Here is a 5,222-nt window from a genome sequence, read left to right on the forward strand (position 1 = left end):
CACCCGGATGTGCCGATGTCGGAGTTTGGGGCATGGGCTGTGTCCCACATGGGCCCAGTGAAATCTGGTGTTGTCTTCAACCCAGATGCCCCTGCCCAGGCTTACTCTGACCCAAGCGTCCACGCTAAGGTCAGAGACTAGACGGAGGCGGTTAGGACGCTCCGTGGCTCATATCACAATCTGAGCACTGAGCCCCTTGAGACAGAGGTGATTGTGAGGCTGCGGCAAGGCAGGAAGCACGGGCGGTTGTGGATTGTAGACGGCGCTGACTCCTTGAGCTCTGCACCCTCTCTCTCTGACGTGAGGGCACGAAGCACGGCTAGAAGCCTTCCCATACGTGCATGGCCTACTCCAACACTGTCGCGGGTCGACAAACTTCAGGTAATTCTGGTTTCACTTGTTGTACATTGAACGTTACACACATTGATCAGATTTGCAATACTGAAACATGTGATTGAGACACTACAAGCCGAGCTAGCAGAGACAAGGGATTTGCAAGCGCACCTGACCGTAGAGCTAGAGGCCACGAAGAAGCAGATGGCGGACAGTATCAGATTGAGACACTCCAAGTGCAGTTGCCAGCTCCAGCTCTGGTTCGACACTTCACTCCTGTGAGTATGAAAGTTTAATGCGTTCATGCCGTTGGGATTGTCGGCCTTCGTGCCATTGTGATTTTCGGCATTCGTGCCGTTGGGATTGTCGGCCTTCATGCCGTTGTGATTGTCGGCCTTCGTGCCATTGTTTCTTGCAGGTTGGAAACCTCCCCATGCAGGCGAGGTGCCGCTAAAATTTTCAATTTTGAGTCTAACACATGCAATCTCTTCTCTTTTGTGCAGCCTCTATCGGCGGGTTCAAACAATCCCGCTAGCGTGTCACCGGCGGCTGATCACGTCAATCCTTCACCGCTGTCCAGGGGGCCACACCTGCAGTCTCCGTTGCCGCAGTAGGGATGTTGAACTTTGTGATATTGAACTTGTAATAATAAACTTGTGATGTTGAACCTTAGTGCATCTGTGATGGATTTTCGATGGATTTATTAAATATGTGTGTGATTGTGATATATAATGCATGTTGGTGATATAGATGTGATGATTGATGTATATATATATATATATATATATATATATATATATATATATATATATTGTCTGTTACAATGGAATGTAAAAAAAATTACAATTCTTAGGGTCTTTGCCGAGTGCCATGGGCAAGGCACTCGGCAAAGTTTTTTCAAAAAAAAAAATTCTTTGCCGAGTGCCTCGCCGCGACACTCGGCAAAGTATTTTTTTAAAAAAATCCAGAAATTCTTTGCCGAGTGCCTAAACAGGGACACTTGGCAAAGAAATTATTTAAAAAAAATAAAAAAAACTTTGCCGAGTGACTGGGCTGGGGCACTCGGCAAAGTATTTTTTTTAAAAAAAATAAAAAAAAACTTTGCCGAGTGCCTGGGCAGGGGCACTTGGCAAAATACTTTTTAAAAAAACTTTGCCGAGTGCCTTGGCTGGGGCACTCGGCAAAGTAATTTTAAAAAAAAATAAAAAATTTTTTTGTCAAGTGCCTGGGCTGGGGCACTCGGCAAAGTAATTTTTAAAAAAATAAAACATTTTTTTGCCGAGTGCTGGGTCGGGCACTCGGCAAACTAACCGTTAATGGCCAGCGCGCAATGGCCAAAAATATTTTGCCGAGTGCCGCCCCAAGCACTCGGCAAAATTATTTTTTATTTTGCCGAGTGCCCCGATAAAAAGCACTCGACAAAGACCCTTTGCCGAGAAAAATTTTGCCGAGCGGACTTTGCCGAGTGCAAAGAGCTCTTTGCCGAGTGTAAAAACACTCGGCAAAGCCGCGGCCTCCAGTAGTGTTATACAAACACTCAATAAATTAATATCTCTAAAAACATATTAACAAAGGCACGCCTCTTGACTGCCCCACCTATGCAAATGAGGCCAGTCCATGGTTCATCTTCTAACTGTAACTTATAATTATCCTCATGGTCACATGAGCCCCTGCTGTAGTACCCCACATAGCCGCCACCTCTATTCGCCTCCACCCTCTCTCTTTGCCTGATGTGGCTCCTCTCCCATCCACTCGATGTTGGCATGCCTTGCTCTCCTCTTGTCATGCTCCTTTCTCTCCCCCATCTCACGCTTCATTGCACCTCAATCCACAGCCGCCTTGGCCATGGCCACTGAAGATGCAGAGGTCGCCTTTGCTATGGTCACTGGAGAATTGGAAACACAGTGTCCTCCATATCCACGACGATGGAGAGCCATGGCACCTACCACCATAGTCACAGCTCGTTCCTCTTTACTCAGTTGTACTTTTTCCAATATCTCAGCCACATGAATTGGTGAGTCAAGGTAACCCTGACCCTAGTGAAGGACACAGAGGCCATGGGCTTTCTCAACCCCATGGTGCGCTCTGGCTCCTCAACCCAACCATATCGAGGACATCAACTAGTGCAAGAGTCTACAGTTCCCCTCCCTCCACTCCATTATTGTGCCTCCTCGCGTCTGATTGTTTTGTTCTGTTCTCTAAGGTAGACGTGAAGGAGCCAACAGCTAGCGACGGGGTCAAGATCCAACGACTTGAATAAGATAATATCAAGTGGTTGAGTGGTCAATCCCCCTCCCTCCTCTCCATTCCTATGCCCTCCTTTTGTCTCATTTGTTGATCTATTCTTATTTGAGGCAAGTTGTGAAGGAGGCGGCAACTAGAGACATAGTAGAGATCCAATGGCTCGAATCAGAGGCAAAGACAATGCATGACACTTCGAGATCCAGTAGCAACCCAACGAGATCTAGCAATGACATGCGGGCTATCAGGATCGCCTCCCTCTTATTTAGATTACCTAACTAAGTAGTCTTCCATTGACTAGCATTAGTTAGGTAATACACTTGATTGATTATCACAGTACACCACTATTGATGGTAGTTAACAACCATTATAAACCATTAATATAACATGCATAAGGGCATAAATATGATCACCAACAAAGGTCTAGGGGTTTAAACTAATAAATTCTATGAGTTTTGGTGAATCTGTATTTTCTGCAGGGTTTAACCAGAAAACCATCAAGGTGGACCTACATGTCAAATTTAATTGCGCTTATCCGCCGTGAAACGGACACTATAAGGTTCTACAGGACACCAGAGGACAAGCAGTTCTAGGGCATAGCTAGTTAGGTTAGGTCTAGAGGGAGGTAAGCAGGCTTCGCTTGGATTCCCGATTGTATCAAGAGCATGGTTTTGTATAATCCTTGTACCCTCTCTCTTTTGTATCTCCATTATTTTTATATGCTTGCTACAATTGTTAAGACAATATTAGTATTCATCTTATTCATGTTCTTTGTTATAATGTTCATCGTCTACTTTGATTATGTACTTAGTATAGCTAGTTTATCATTATGTTTATGCATAAGTTCACAAAGCACTCGCTCCAAAGTACACGGGGTGAGTAGTCGAAATTGTGTAAGCGTGGTGCTTATACGTTGTTTACCTACGGTTACACCCTATATTCCGGGCCATGTGGTAGATCACGGATGTGACACTCCTGTTGACTCCTCTGTAGTCCACTCCCCGAATATAGGTATACAAATAGGATCTAGTTGCGAAGGAAGACAAGCTCTGTTCTTAATCTTTCTTAGTAATATCCCTTATGTATAGATATAAAGATGATCTTACCCATGATTACTAGGTGTTATTGCACTAATCAATGTATGCTTTGACTTATAATTAAGAGTGACTTAGGAATTATTCCTCTAATATTCTACCTGACTATGCTAATGCCATAGAAAGGAGTACTCTGAGTGATTTATTATTAATAATGATCAATACTTATCATGTATATATCTTATCCTATGACTTATCCCTATTATGAGTAGAATATTGGTTATGGTTTATTTTTCTATCAATAGTATAAGTTATCAATACTTGTCCATACTAGACCTTCCCTATGGTAAAAATATAAATAATGATACCTGGAATACTCTCGGGTGAAGTGCTACAGTGGTATAATTATTTGTGCGCTTGCAGATTCCTTTTCATTCATATATCTTTATATTCTTTCTAGTCACATAAAATGATAAAGAACTACTTAGTATCATTCTAGTAGTGATGCTAGGTAGTACCAACAAGCATCTCTAGCACCATCACTAGGGATGACAACCTAGTAAACTAATGTTAGGAGATGTAGGTAATTAATAGGTGGCTACTAAAACAAGTGACAAGTTAATAAATACCAACAAGCATTTCTGGTGCCATTGCTGAGGAAGGTAGCTAGACAAAGGAAGTATTGATAAACTTATGCTTATTGATGAGATCGAGATAAACCACTAACCTCTGCTCAAACAGGCTTACCCTTGTTTTGTCTACTTGTGTATCTTATGCAGGGTAATGTATGATCAGTTTTAACCTTCCGACAAACTACATTGAAGTTCCTAAAGCATTAATCAGGAGAACTAGAGCCAAACTCAAGAAAGTTTCAGCTTTAGAGTCAGAAGACAACCGAATAAGGCAAAGTTTAACACCTTAATTTAAAGCCATGACTGACAGGACTCTTCGTGAATTCCCTGCTTCAACTACTGCCAACATCCGTACTAGACCTAATGTCAATGTTGGAGACAATGGATTCGAGCTCAAGCCAGCTCTCATCAACATAGTGCAAGCTAGCCAGTTTTGTGGAAAGGCACATGAAGATGCGAGTGCACATCTCCAACACTTCCTGGAGACCGGTAGCATTTTCATATCAAAGGAGTAACCAAGGACGCCATACTACTTCACCTCTTTCCATTCTCACTTTTGGGGAAGGCGAAGCAGTGGTTCTACACCAACAAAGATAGAAATACTACATGGGATGACTGCTCCACTGCCTTCCTAGCCAAGTTTTTTCCCACGGGCAAGACCAATGCTCTACGTGGAAGAATTTCAAGTTTTCGGCAACAACATAACTAATCTATCCCTGAGGCATGGGAACGCTTTCAAGACTATATTACAGAATGTCCTCATCATGGGATGGAAAATTGGCTACTCATACAGACCTTCTACCATGGGTTAACCAACAGTACCTATGATACTATGGATGCTGCTGCCAAAGGTGCATTTCTATCACTCACGCTTCTAGCTGCAACAGCTCTTGTAGAGAAGATGGCCTCCAATCATGGTTGGAATGAAGAACGTGCTCAGAACCGCAAGTGGGGTGGAGGTATGCATCAACTCAAGGAGGTA

The 5,222-nt window shown here is 43.2% G+C and overlaps 1 non-coding gene across 1 annotated transcript; it reads right to left on the reverse strand.

Moving 5' to 3' along the window:
• Positions 1-4,902: 4,902 nt before the first annotated feature.
• LOC136519188 (small nucleolar RNA R71) lies at positions 4,903-5,011 on the reverse strand. The gene has a single exon (XR_010774749.1). It is a non-coding gene; the product is annotated as a small nucleolar RNA R71 (small nucleolar RNA).
• Positions 5,012-5,222: the final 211 nt, after the last annotated feature.

This window comes from Miscanthus floridulus, chromosome 17 (assembly GCF_019320115.1).
Source record: "Miscanthus floridulus cultivar M001 chromosome 17, ASM1932011v1, whole genome shotgun sequence".
NCBI lineage: Eukaryota > Viridiplantae > Streptophyta > Magnoliopsida > Poales > Poaceae > Miscanthus > Miscanthus floridulus.